A 15475-nucleotide genomic window follows, 5' to 3' on the forward strand; every position below is an offset into this window, starting at 1 on the left:
TTGTATCATTAATAGGGGTCACTACTCCCCTATCAAAAGCAATTTATATATAATCCCTTTTGAAATTGTAGAACACTTTGTTGGTATATACATACCTATACCTATAATATCACTAATAAAGGTATTTTTAAAAGTCACTATTTCTAAATAGCTACTAATTTAAAAACCCAGGTGACACCAAAATCTAATAAAAATCTAATTACTAGTCAATTTTTGGATACTTATGCTTGCACTGTATCACCTATATACTCCCATTTAGCTCCCAAGACCATGAAAAAAATTTGGAAAAGAAAATTTTTACATATATTTGAGCTAACGAGGGACAGTAGCACTGAAGGAGGAGAGAGGAGACGCAGATTGATAATAAAATGGATTAAGGATTTTGTCTTTTTTACTAGTGTTTTAATAAAACAGGGACAGAGAAATTGTGGAAACCTGTGGTGCTATATGGACTTGATAGTGGATGCCAGCTCTTTTTATGGTGGGTCTGGTTGGTCGGACTACAACAAGACATTTAGAAGTAAATGGCGGGGAACGAAGTCCTGAGTTTTGGGCAGAAGTACGTGGATTTGTGGTCCAGATTGATTGTCAGAAAAACAGTTACACGGTCAGTTTTCCTGGGAAAAGCTGGTGTTAAAGCTGCTCTCAATCAGAGCCAAATGTATTTGCTCTACTGCTCCAAATTGTCTTAATCCTAGGTCAAAGCAGTTCTCATTTATTACAGGAAGTTAAGCAGTTTTTATATCATCAGAGAGGACATCCCCTCTGAGGCTCGTAGCATTGTTCCATTTGCTAGAATACAAAAATAAGAAAAGAGATAACACTTGGCATCTGCGCACTGTGCATTGTTTTACTAACTTTGGTATGTAAACTATGTAAACATCTAGGTGCCAGCGCCATCTTGTAATGGCTTCACACTAACAGCAGTACAGCATATGTCATATATGACACATCAAGGAGGAAAAATTATATCCACATCTCTATCACTGGAACAGCAAACAGAGGGAAAATTGTTTGTTGGGCATATCATGAGAAGAGAATAATTGAAAATTGGTATTAGAACCCTTAAAACATAAGCATTTATTAGTATCCTTAACCCCTTCCCGACCCATGACTAATACTACTCAGGCTGGGTCTCCTAGGCAACCTGTTCGTGTACTACTCACTGTAGTACACAAACAGGCAATGCATTACAATACAGATGTATTGTAATGCATTTCAGAGAGGATCAGACCCCCAAAAGTGAACATCAGAAATAAAGTAAAAAAAAAAAAAAAAGTATTAGGTATCGCCGCGTCCGTACAGATCGGCTCTATAAATGTATCACATGATCCACCCTGTCCGATAAATACCATAGAAAAATAATAAAAATGGTGTAAAAAAAGCCATTTTTTACACCTTACATAACAAAAAGTGCAACACCAAGCGATCAAAAAGGCGTATGTCCCACAAAATGGTATCAATAAAACCGTCACCTCATCCCACAAAAAATGAGTTCCTACCTAAGATAATCGCCCAAAAAATAGAACATGGAGACACTAAAACATCATTTTTTGTTTCAAAACTGCTATTATTTTGCTAAAGTGAAATAAATAAATAAAAAGTTTACATATTAGGTATCGCCTAATAAAATATCATTACTTCGGTTTCAAAAATGCTATTATTGTGTAAAACTTAAATAAATAAGAAAAAGTAGACATAGTAGGTATTGCCACGTCTGTAATAATCTGCTCTATAAAAAAGTCACATGACCTAATCCCTCAGGTAAACGCTGTAAAAAAATATATAAATAAAAAAAATTGGTCCCCTTGCCCCCTACAGTGTAATAATGAATGATCAAAAAATCATATGTACCCCAAAATTGTACCAATAAAAATGTCAACTCTTACTGCAAAAAACGAGCCCCTGCACAAGACGATCAGCAGAAAAATAAAAAAATAGGGTGTTTAGAAAATGGAGATACAAAAACCTAATTTTTTTTAAAAAAAATGCTTTATTATGTAAAACTGAAACAAACATCATAGAAAGTAGACATATTTGATATCATTGCGTCCGTAAAAACCTGCTCTACAAAAATAGTGCATGATCTAACCTGTCAGATGAATGTTGTTCAAAATAAAAAAAGGTGCCAAAACATCAATTTTTTGGTTACCTTGCCTCACAAAAAATGTGAGGCAAGGTAACCAAAAAATTGATGTTTTGGCACCTTTTTTAATATCATGTACCCCAAAATAGTACCAATAAAACTGGCACCTTATCCCGTAGTTTCCAAAATGTGGTCACTTTTTTGAGTTTCTACTGTAGGGGTGCATCACGGGGGCTTCAAATGGGACATGGCATCTAAAAACCTGTTCAGCTAAATCTGCCTTACAAAAACCATATGGCGTTCCTTTTCTACTGCGCCCTGCCGTGTGCCCGTACAGCAGTTTACGATCACATGTGGGGTGTTTCTGTAAACCTCAGAATCAGGGTAATAAATATTACATTTTATTTGGCTGTTAACCCTTGCTTTGCTACTTTTGGAAATTTTCCGAAAAATTTCAAGATTTGCTTCCAAACTTCTAAGTCTTCTAACGTCCCCAAAAAATAAAATTTAATTTTCAAAATGATCCAAACATGAAGTAGACATATGGGAAATGTAAAGTAATAACTATTATATGAGGTATCACTATCTATTATAAAGGTAGAGAAAGTGAAATTTGAAAACTTTTAACCCCTTAAGGACTCAGCCCTATTTCACCTTAAGGACCAGGCCATTTTTTGCAAATCTGACCAGTGTCACTTTAAGTGCTGATAACTTTAAAACGCTTTGACTTATCCAGGCCATTCTGAGATAGTTTTTTCATCACATATTGTACTTCATGACACTGGTAAAATGAAGTAAAAAAAAATTCATTTTTATTTATAAAAAAATACCAAATTTACCAAAAATTTGTAAAAAATTGCAAATTTCCAAGTTTCAATTTCTCTACTTCTATAATACATAGTAATACCTCCAAAAATAGTTATTACTTTACATTCCCCAAACTTCATGTTTGGATCATTTTGGGAATGATATTAAATTTTTTGGGGATGTTACAAGGCAGAAATCTTCAAAAACCAAATTTTTAGGGACCAGTTCAGGTCTGAAGTCACTTTGCGAGGCTTACATAATAGAAACCACCCAAAAATGACCCCATTCTATAAACTACACCCCTCAAGGTATTCAAAACTGATTTTACAAACTTTGTTAACCCTTTAGGTGTTCCACAAGAGTTATTGGCAAATGGAGATGAAATTTCAGAATTTCATTTTTTTGGCAATTTTTTTTTTCCGTGACCGTCTAGTTCGTAGCCACTATGTGGCTCCACCTGCCAAGGACACCTGGCTTTCCAGGAGACCTATTGGCATGTTCAGATGTGGAGGATGTAAGGCATGTACCTTTATCTCCACCTCTAAAATGGCTACATGTTCGGTCACGAATCACATTTTTTCGATCTGGGATTTTGTCAATTGTAAAACCAGGGGAGTGGTTTATATCTGCCAATGTCCCTGTCCATTGGACTATGTTGGTAAAACCATCCATGAGTTGAGGAGGAGAATCTGTTGCTAGCCATGCGATTGATAAGCATTCAGGGGACCCCAATATATTGCATTTCTCAGTGTTGGAAATGATTCCCACACCACTGAGAAAGGGGGGCTGGGATAGGAAAATTCCTCAAAAGGAATCGGAATGGATTTACCTTTTCCGATCCCAGTCCCCCAGGGGTCTTAATGAAAGATTGACCTTTAGCTGCTTTCTGTAGATACCTGATACCTGGGAGCTCACTGTAATAATTTTTGTACTTTACCCCCTGTAGCGGCCATGGATACGCGAACTATCCGATTGTATATGTGGGTGACGTTTATCCTGCCACCTGGCTATTATCAATTATGTTTATTTCTATATGATTCCCTCTGCATGGTCTGGGATTCCGCCCTTTTCAGTTTTTCATATGTGGGGACTGACTTTTTCTGTATATGTGTGGCTGTGTTTCCGTACTACCTCGATCATTTGTTATATATATATATCTCCAGTCTCTCTAAAATTAGTAGCATTTGAGCCTCATTTGGTAATTAATTTACCTTTTTCATGGTCATCTTCCATTTCTACAACTTATATTTGTTTTATTTTACCAGCTTAATTACGTTTTCGCCTCCTATTTTATTACCTTGTGGGAGGCGATGCTTGGCTCTGCGCCATCGCCTCCCCTTGATTGTGTAGGCAGGAGGTTTGGCTCTTAGTCCCTCTGCTGGCATGATCGCTAAACTGGAAGTAAGATACCTTGCGCTCCAGCATGCGTTCCGAATCGGAAGTCACGCGGCTATTGGTGCGAATGAGCGCATCTGGCACGGTAATTTTAACCTGCGCTCGCAGCCTCACCACAGGTCCACTTTATCTTGGTATCTCTGGTGGGGCTGGACGCTTGACAGTGCATATGAAATTGTGAGTACTGTTCTTTCTTCCTTTTTTCGATTAGGATTGTGTGCTGCATTTGACTGGGTGACTGAATGGGGTCTCCTTTATTTATATCTTTTAGGAGGAACCCAGCCATCTCTATATTGGATCACATATCCACTTCAGGTATAGTAGTCTCAACCAGCCCCACCTCTTGGCTTCACTTTTCCTCTCCTCCTTTTTTGTAGGTGAAGGAGGAGGGGGGAGAATTGTAGCTGGTGGTTAGCCCTTTTTAACCACCCTCTATGTGTACCCCCCGATGAACCCAAATACTGGGAGAAACGCATTGGGGTGATAGGGTACTAATTGGTTTGCTAGGGCGCATTTAGGGCAATCCAGGGCAGGTACGAGGATGAAGGATCACTACCACTAGGTGATGCCTCCGGGCTGAGGATTAACCAGGATTATTATAGGGAAAGGTGTTTATTTCTCACATGGTTGTATCCTCGCATATACCTACCCCTGGGCCCTTGACTGTTTTGAATAAGGGTGTTTTTGTTTGTTATTTAGTTACATTTGACCACCAAGGGTCATTTTAAGGATACTAATAAATGCTTATGTTTTAAGGGTTCTACTACCGATTTTCGATTATTCTCTTTAATTTTGTTGGAACTCATTATAATCGTTTTATTTATCAGAGTACTTTTTTGTCATTTAATGAGAAAGCATGTCGGGGATATAAAGCAAATGCTTTATATAAAAGAAAGGATCAAAGTAGAAACATTTAAAAGGGAATTGATCCTCGAGGTGGACATATAAAAACACCTCAAAAAGAGATTGTTGTTAATTTAATTATGTTGTGCAATCAGTAAATCATGGTACAAGAGTCTGTGCAAAAATATAAATGATTTATTATACAATAACTTAAGATACAATCAAAGCTTAATGAATATAAAAGTCAATAATATGCAATAACACACAGTGATATGCAGTACCTAAAATTCTAACACTAAGACCAACTTATACACAACACCTCTCAAACATAAAATGTAATACGATCCGTCTCAACCACAATTATCAGATATAAAACTCAATAATGTTAATGATAGATACGAACCCTTGCTCTGCACAAACTATGACAAATCTTAGATAATCAGGTAGTATTGCCACACAACTTTATTATCAAGCCTGGTATTGACTATGGAATTAAATTATTCCAATCAGAGAGTTTCCTCTGAAATCAATATCAGATCTTTTATTCAGTAATGTGCATCTTTACTGAATAGTGACAATATTGATGTAGCACTTTTAACACTATACATCCGCCATACAACGGGGAGTTTTTTAAATATCAGGCTAATTAAGTTATATCAACACTACACAGCATAAAGTTATACATTACCCGAGTATGCAGATGTTGTGCAGAGACTAAGGGAAGTCAGCTCCAAAGTCTGTTCTGGTCATTGGGATTTTTCTCCTAGACTTTCTTTGTTTCTCTGTGTTTTCCTTGTTCCCCCTGTTCTTTCTCCTGTTGCTGTTTTCCTCCTCGTGTGTGTGTTTTATGATCACAAACTTATCAGTTAGATACACCTTCCTAACTTGGAGCTTTCCAATCATTGTCGGTTAGGCGTGTACATATGATAATGATGGTGATGTCATTGTATTACCCAAAATGCATTTCTGCTGTTGGTGTAATGTTACTCATTTACCCCTAGGTGACACTTTTACCTAAGCTATTAATATCATTCTAGTAAGGGTTAACTATCCAAGTTTGACTTTGTCTCACATTCTATACACATGACATATGGAACCTTAAATCAGAGCTCCAGGGATTAGTTCTGACACGTATACAAATTAAGCACAGACTTTGGTACCAGTTGGATGTTTCTCACACTCTCAGATTTATGTACCGATAATAATATAATGAACCTTGTTCTCTCACAGACATCTGTGCCTCCTCTGCTACTCCAATGGGTTATTGATGGTTGGTTAAAATAACACATCTTTCCCTAGACAGAGATTAATTAACAAGGTTTATACTTAAACTGTTTTCCTCATACTCTAGGAATGTATGCGTTCTTAGTGAGAAATATATAAGATGTATTCAATATAAAACAATACATATGTCCTATTGATTATCTTATACTAAAAACTTAATGTTCATTATGCATATACATCAAAGATTTTCTGCTTCATCAACAGACATTAATCCATAGGGGTAATTAACACCAGATGCATCTAGAAAATATTCTTATCTCAGTCATAAATCCACAAAGCGACAAGAATGACTCTTCTCTAGTGATGAGCGGCCGGGGTAATATTCGAATTCGCGATATTTCACGAATATTTGGTAGAATATCCGTGATATATGCGCAAATTCGAGATTATTTTCTTGATCGCAAAAAATCGGCAATGTAATATTCGCGTAATGCGCGCAAAATACAGGCGTGGGTCACTATAGCTACATTTTTCAAGCTGCTAGAAGTTTCGTGAGACTGGAGAAAATGGTTGGCATGGCAGAATATTACAATAGCTTTATATGCAGATAGAGTGCTCCAATATATTTGCGATTGCAAAATCAGCACTAATGATGCAAATATTTTAGCGCAATACGTGCAACTTCACATTTTAACAGGTCTGACTACTTATTAGTGATTGGTGCACTAAGTATTGTTGTGAACTTGTGAGATCACAGCACTATGTCTGTAGCATGCATGTATGGACAGCAGAACCTATCAGCTACACTATATCACTATCTAACCTACACTGACTATCTCCTACTAACTATCTGTATAATATATATATATATTGTAGGAGAGTCCCCGGAATAATAATGGACGGACGATACGTGCCACCAGAGGTCCTGGCCTCGGTGGAGTAAGAACCGGATCATTGCGGTTACAGCGGCGAATGCTGCTGGCGCAGCGTGTCCGGGCCGGTTCTTACTGTTCCCCACGGCCAGCCCAGGTTTTTGGTGGAGCTGGGCCTTTAAAGAACCCAGCCTGCTGATGATGGGGGTGGGGTGTGTCTTGCTGTGCTGGAGATTTACACAGACAGAGTGAGTGCTGGTGAAGGAGAGTCTGGGCGCAGCACACATTGAAGGATAGCCCTGGGACCTGTGGTGCTACGAGCCGAAGGGGCTCTGGCCTGAGGGAGACAAAGGCAGATAGCCTAGAAGCCTGCAGAACTGCTGTGGTCTGTCCAAAACAAGGTGACTCAAACCTGCTGTTTATTTTCTATGGAAGGACTTTTGTTCTATGCACTATGTGGATATGCACCTGTGTGGTCTGCACATTGCCTGTTATGCCGTTGGTGTGAATAAAGTCACAGTGTATCACAAAGACTGTCTATGATTGCCTTAATACTGCCGCCGCTACCGTAGCCTACCACGAGCACATCCCCACAATATATATATATATATATATATATATATATATATATACTAACTAACTATCTAATGTAAGGACACAGAAAAGCAGAGAGCACAGCAATAACACTGCTCTCTCTCTCAGATCTGCAAAATACTGCATACAAGGGCTGCTGGGGAGGTTCTTATATAGTAAGGGGTAGGCAACTTTCCTATTGGTTGCTAGGGATGTTGCTAAGCTCAGACAAAGACACTGCAGCCTTCTCATTGGCCCACAAGCAAGAAGAGAGGTTACTGATGAAAAAAAAATGAGAATATTCAAAATAACAAATATATATCACTATATTCTAAAAAATTCGCGAATTCTCGAAGTGACGATATTCGCGATTAATATTCGCTATTCGAATATTCGCGCCCAACACTACTCTTCTCAGACTGGTACATCTATGAGAGAATAAACCTTATGAACAGTGTCCTTTCCATGAACCTCTCTCGGCCATCTTTAAAATACATACAAAATGGTGAATATAACACACATGGCCTATTATATACCAAATCCACTATAATTAGGATATTTTTATATAATCTTATATACCTATGAAAAGACACAACAGGCATTCACCTTTTTTTGCTTTCAAATTCAGGCATAGCTGTGCAAATTGCGAGTTTAATCATATCCAAGTGGAGTGTTTTAAGAAACGTTTTAAGGGGAAGGGGAGCAGCTCTTCATTCCAATTTAAAAAGTAGTAACACCGGTGAAACTAGACAGACTAAAAGGATAGCTTGAGAAATATCCTTTGAGGGACAAGGCGGATTTGCTCTTGAAAGTTTTTGAGAATTGTTTTAAACTACCAGTGTCTTTTGGGGTTGAGGGGGTGCAGCGGGTAAAGAACTTGAAGTTCACAAAAAAAAAAATCCAGAAGTTTTAAGGGAAAAGTGAAAGAAAAGAGGTCCAATTGGGAAGAATGATGGGGCCATTTAAAGTACCCCCCATAGAAGGGCTGGGTTTTGCCGCTGGGTGTTGTGTCCAAGAAGGAAGTGAGGGAATAAAGAATAATTGAGCATTTGTCCTATCCTAACGGCGGGTCTGTGAATAATGCTGATTGACAAAGAGCTATGTGAGGTACATTATCAGTCATTTGAGGAAGCGATCAATTTGGTGAGAACTTTGGGAAAAGGGGCACTAATTGTGAAGTAGACATATAATTGGCCTTTCATTTGTTGCCCTTGAATGCTGACAGTTATAGGTATATTTACTGTAAGGGTTTGTGGGAGCCTGATAGGGAAGTTTATTAATCTGATGGAGGATTTTGGGGTACCGATGGCAAGTGAATAAACAATGGTTCCTACCACGAAGATTATATATTTGGGGATTGAAATCAACTTGAAGGCAGGTGTGATAGACAAACAACCTTGAGAAGGGCTGTGAGGGCCATGAAAAGCAGGAGTAGAGTCTCTTTGAGGGAAATGCAGTCCCTGTTGAGGTCATTGAACTTTTCATGCAGGTTTATCCCAATGGGAAGAATTTTTTTTCCAGGAGCATCGAACAGAGCACAGTGGTGGCTAAGAAACGCTTTCATGAGATCCGAATAGGGTGAAGATTGAAGGCAGATCTGATGATGTGGGAAAGGTTCTTGAATTAATTTAATGGGGTAGCGGTATGGCTGGAAGAGCCACCATGCAATCAAAAGATAAGGGGGCAAATTTATCAAAACTGGTGTAATGGAAAAATGGTTTAGTTGCCCCTAGCAACCAATAAGATTCCACCTTTCATTTTTCACAGCTCCTTTAAAAAATAAAACGTGAAATCTGATTGGTTGCTATGAGCAACTAAGCCAGTTTTGCTTCACAACAATTGATACATTTTCCCCAAGGTTGTTTACAGACGTGACAGGGGCATAGAGTTTTGGGGTGTATTTTGAGAGGAGATGGTGTGCAGGTAGATGGTTGGCAGATTGGGAAGCTAAGGGTCTGCTGAGGAATATCACACTGCTGGAAATGTTCCCTATTGTGGTGGCAGTGGAATTATGGGCAGAAGAGTTGCAGAACAAATGGGTGGTGTTTTGGTCCGATAACATGAGCATTGTGAATGTGATTAACATTTTATCAAGCAGTTTGGAACCAGTGATTAGGTTGGTTAGGCTTCGGGTGTTGAGGCATATACAGCATAACATATACTTCAGCATGAGGCTTGTACCTGGGGTAAACAACAGCAGAGCGGATGCCTTTTTGAGAGGAAGAATGAGAGAATTTTTTGAAACGGAAGGATTGTTCTCAGGCCAATGTTAGCACACAGCATACCTGGGCAAGTTCTGGGCCTACTGCTCCTGGGGGGTCCACTGTGCTGCTATGAGCGCTTCCATCAATACAGATGGAAGCGCTCATTGCTGGAGCGCAATGAGTTGCGGTCATTTTATTCACTAACCGCAGTTTCAGGGGTGTAGCTATTGTGGAAACCACTGCTTCGGGCCCTGAGAGCAGAAGGGGCCCGGGAGCAGTAGCAGGGCCGCAGCGTCAGACTGGAGCAAGAAGCATCAACAGCATGCAGAGGCCGGCTGCTTCTGCCCCCTTACAAGCTCCTGTGCTGGGGAGCTTCAGACACCCCCCCCCCCCCCCTCTTCACTTTATTCAGTAGAGCAGGACATCTTGCCTGAGAAGCTTCAGACATGCCCTCTCTACACAGGACACATGCTGCCTGAGGAGGAGAGAGACCGGAGGGCTGGAGCAGTAGTGTGAAGACAGTCTGTGAGTGAGTCTGCACTGTGACCGTCTCTTCCCTGTGGGACAAGAAGGGTGGTTAGGGAACTCTTCAAGCTGCTGCTGGATGCTGTAGACTAGCAGCTTCATGCTATTTAGTTGTTTTACTGCCTCATTAAGCAGTTTGCCTCCATGACACCTGCCCCTGCCTGCCCCATATCCTGTCCTATCTCATCCTCATGGAGCCTCTTCTGTCTCCTTTCCTCCCTCATGTATCCAGAGCTCCTGTTCCACCCTCCCATCTCCTATTGCTCCCCTGCACAGACAAAAAATTGCTGTGGGGTCCAGTCAGTTCTAGCTAGTGAGGGCCTCTTGCACAGTATATTGACCCCAGTGCCCCCTCCATAAAGTATAACCCCCAGTGTGGGGGCCACTATTCTGAATGGAGGGCCACTGTGGGGTCATTAAACTGTGTGTGAGGGGCCACTGGGGGGTCATTATACTTTGTGTGGGGGCATTGTGGGGGGCATTATACTGTGTGAAGGGCCACTAGTGATCATTATAGATGTATGGGAGTGATGTGGAAATGGCTAAGTGAGATGAAGCAGTTACGGGCAAGTAAAGGTAAAGCCGCCATGGCAGTGGCAGCGCGGTATCATTCTTCTCAAAACTAAGGGAAAAAGCAGATCCAACTGCATCCTTTGTAATAAGGAGGGCTATGAAGTGGTGGTCAAGGGGCCAAAAAAGACTTGTGATAAGTGGGGGCTATTAGATTGGGGAAGGTAGTTCAAATTAGTGTCTGCACTGAAGGGAATATGCAAAGGGCAGTATGAAGAATTTCTATTCAAAACGGCTTTTGTCATGACTTTTCTGGGATTAAGGGTTAAGGAACTGGTGGCTGCTTCCAAAAAGGATGAATCGGGACTGAAGATAAGTGACATAAGTGTTCTGGAGAATAAAATAATTTTCCACATTGCTAAACGGAGAACTGACCAAAAGGGTATGGGCATGTGGATTACACTGGAAAAGACTGGGGTCACCTGTGCCCATGGAGCATGATTAGGAAATATTTGAAGGTGAGGGGGGACTATGCTGGGCCTTTGGATGGTAGCGCATTGTCCATGTTCCAGTTTTGCACAGTCATGATGAAGGCCCTGGTTGCAGCTGGGCTCCAGGGTTGTCACTATGGCTCGCATTACTTTAGAATTGGGGCCACATTGGAAGCAGCGGCTACAGGCCATTCAGAGGTGTGCATAAAGAACTTGAGCAGGTGTAAGTGGAATGCATATCAAACTTTATGTCCACTGTTTGGAGCAATAAAATAGATAGTAGTTCAATAGTTAGGTTCGTTCCTGAGAGTGGGTTGGTTATGCTTTGGGGATTTGTGGTTGTTGTTATTGATAGAAAGTTACTGTGTTGTGTTCCTCTTTATGCTTGCAGCCAATAAGGTGGTGTGGATCACAGGACACTTCTTTGTCAATTGAACAGCGGACAGAGCAAGGAGGAACCCACACGGCCTGCAGGTGGTCTACCGGAAGACAGAGTTGTTGTGAGATGGTGGGGCTAAAAAGGCTTGAGGTGGTGTCAGATCAGCCAGCTGGTGAAGTAGGCAGCTGAGAGGAGTGCTCCTCCAGACATCATAATTGTACACGCTGGAGGTAATGACTTGACACCGAAGAAATCCACGCAATTAATAAAGTACATACGTCTGTAGCTTGGTGGCCAAATATGAGAATTGTATGGTCATGCATGGTTCAAAGAAGGGAATGGCCACACGCCGTGTCAGTGCCAGTGGTCAAGAGATCCCACAAGAATCTCAACAAAGCAATAGAGAAATGGGTGCTGGAAAAAGGTGGTGGCACAGTGGAGTATGATGACCTGATCAATTTCAAGTGCAACAGCTTGTACAGGTTGGATGGAGTGCATCTGTTGGACATTTTTGGACATCATGCTGCAGGAGGCTCTTGAAGTTTGCTGGAAAAGTAGGGCAATGGTGAAGGAACCCTACCTTTGTTTGGCAGAAATCGTGACACATGGATAGTTTTGAGGCCCACAACAGTTAGAGGGCACCTGCTTTGTAGGAGGGAGATCACAGCGCGCTAGCCGTGCGCTAGGCATGGTCCGGCTGACCCGGTAGAGCAGGGATGCCCAATCTGCGGCCCTCCAGCTGTTGTAAAACTACAACTCCCACCATGCCCTGCTGTAGGCTGATAACTATAAGCTGTCTGGGCATGCTGGGAATTGTAGTTTTGCAACAGCTGGAGGGCCATAGGTTGGGCATCGCTGCGGTAGAGTGATGTGTCGCGATTTTGGTCTTGGGCTCCCTTGATAAATAAAGGTGTCAGTTGCCACCATTTTTGCCAACAAAAAGTCTTTGTGTTACTGTGTTATTATAAAAGGTTGGTGGGGGCTTGGTGGTGAGTATATTGGTAAAGGGAATGGGAATAGCAGGTTCACTCCTTATAGGTTTGGACAATACACCAGCTCAACAGACAGTTTCACACATTATATTGTACATACCTTCCAACTGTCCCAGATCCGGCGGGACAGTCCCGAATTTCAGTGGCTCTCCCGGAACAGCTGAGGTATGTCCTGCTCTCAGCTGTCTCTGCATAGGTCGCAGAGACAGCTATTCGCTCCCCGCTTCACCATTCAGCTGCCAGCACTCCCGGCAGCAGCATGTCTGGCAATTTGCTGCTAGGGAGCGTCGGCATCTGAGCTGTGAGCATCAGAGGAACTAGGTGAGAATTTAGACAAATACAAAGATGGCTCACCTGTCCACTGATATAGAACTGGTGCACCAATCAATATGACTCACTGCCACCAATAAATAAAATTTATATATGCAATAAATGATAGGCACTCAATGTCTGGAGTCACTTTAAGCCGGCGACATTTATTTAAAAAGACCCCAACACACAAATATATTTAAAATAATAATAGATTTAAAAAAAATTGAAATAAAAGCTTATTAATAAATTGTCTCCACCTGGGATTAGGTCACGCTTTTGGAAAATGATAAGGCCTCTTTCACACTTGCGTTGTCCGGATCCGGCGTGTACTCCACTTGCCGGAATTACACGCCGGATCCGGAAAAACGCAAGTGTACTGAAAGCATTTGAAGACGGATCCGTCTTCAAAATGCTTTCAGTGTTACTATGGCAGCCAGGACGCTATTAAAGTCCTGGTTGCCATAGTAGTAGTGGGGAGCGGGGGAGCAGTATACTTACCATCCGTGCGGCTCCCGGGGCGCTCCAGAGTGACGTCAGAGCGCCCCATGCGCATGGATGACGTGCCATGCGATCACGTCATCCATGCGCCTGGGGCGCCCTGACGTCACTCTGGAGCGTCCCGGGAGCCGCACGGACGGTAAGTATACTGCTCCCCCGCTCCCCGCTACACTTTACCATGGCTGCCAGGACTTTAGCGTCCCGGCAGCCATGGTAAATATTCAGAAAAAGCTAAACGTCGGATCCGGCAATGCGCCGAAACGACGTTTAGCTTAAGGCCGGATCCGGATCAATGCCTTTTAATGGGCATTCATTCCGGATCCGGCCTTGCGGAAAGTCTTCAGTTTTTTTGGCCGGAGCAAAAAGCGCAGCATGCTGCGGTATTTTCTCCGGCCAAAAAACGTTCCGTTCCGAAACTGAAGACATCCTGATGCATCCTGAACGGATTTCACTCCATTCAGAATGCATGGGGATAATCCTGATCAGGATTCTTCCGGCATAGAGCCCCGACGACGGAACTCTATGCCGGAAGACAATAACGCAGGTGTGAAAGAGCCCTAAGATTGTCATATACCATATAAATCACTGGTAGTGACCAAATCCCTGTCGGAGAGTTGCCACCGTAGTATGAATGGTGTCATTCAATTCATCCATGTGTATCATTCACATTATATTATACCTCGATACATCTAGCATATTGGTTCATTATATGCAATTGATAATTGCGCAATCACAAATGTTAAAATGAACGGCTGCGTAATGTTCCGAACGCTACAGAAGTGATATAGTGATACCCTAATGTGACTTAGCGTGTTATAAAGTCAAATCTCGATCTTGATAACAATACTGGATAAAATATAAGGTTGTAAAACTGTATACCAGAGAATGCCAGAAATATCTGGCATAACTACTGTGAGGGGGCACATATCTGGCATAACTACTTTGAGAGGGCACATATCTGGCCATAGCTACTGTGAGAGGGCACATATCTGGCATAACTACTGTGAGGGTGCACATATCTGACCATAGCTACTGTGAGGAGGCACATAAAGGACCATAGCTACTATGAGGGGGGAACATATCTGGGCATAACTACTGTGATGGAGAAAATATCTGGCATAACTACTGCGAGGGGGCAAATATCTAGCATAACTAATTTGAGAGGGCACATATCTGACCATAGCTACTGTGAGGGGGGGCACATATCTGGGCATAACTACTGTGATGGAGGAAATATCTGGCATAACTACTGTGAGGGAGCACATATCTGGCATAACTACTTTGAGAGGGCACATATCTGGCCATTGCTACTGTGAGAGGGCACATATCTAGCATAACTACTGTGAGGTGGCACATATCTTGCCATAGCTACTGTGAGGGTGCACATATCTGGCATTACTACTGAGAGGGGGCACATATCTTGCCATAGCTACTGTGAGGTGGCACATCTGGGCATAACTACTGTGATGGGCACAATGTCTGCATTACTACTGTGTGCTGGAACAAAGGGGGATTAATTACTATGAGGGGGCATTAAGGGGACTGGGTGTGTATAATTATGCTTTGGACGGATTAGAGGCGTGGCCTAGTATGAAAAAAATTGCGGCTGCATATATTATAATAATAATATTAAAATGTATTTCTATAGCGCCACCATATTCCGCAGCGCTTCAAATTCATAGGGTTCATGTACAAAACAAAAGTAACTGGCTAATATGCAACTAGGAGTCAGGGCCCTGCTCGCAAGAGCTTACAATCTATGAG

At 41.7% G+C, this 15475-nt stretch overlaps 1 protein-coding gene across 6 annotated transcripts in view; it reads left to right on the plus strand.

Annotated features, from left to right (window-relative positions):
* Positions 1-15475, plus strand: part of LOC122924807 — an 83019-nt gene that overhangs the window by 30219 nt on the left and 37325 nt on the right. For 3 of the 6 annotated variants that reach the window (XM_044276252.1, XM_044276254.1, XM_044276249.1), the window contains exon 4: positions 4560-4603. The exons of the other annotated variants lie outside the window; for them this stretch is intronic. The gene's annotated coding sequence lies outside the window, so the exon portion shown is untranslated. The remainder of the gene's footprint in view (positions 1-4559; positions 4604-15475) is intronic. 6 annotated transcript variants of the gene reach the window in all.

The sequence above is a fragment of the Bufo gargarizans genome, chromosome 1 (genome assembly GCF_014858855.1).
Source record: "Bufo gargarizans isolate SCDJY-AF-19 chromosome 1, ASM1485885v1, whole genome shotgun sequence".
NCBI classification, from domain to species: domain Eukaryota; kingdom Metazoa; phylum Chordata; class Amphibia; order Anura; family Bufonidae; genus Bufo; species Bufo gargarizans.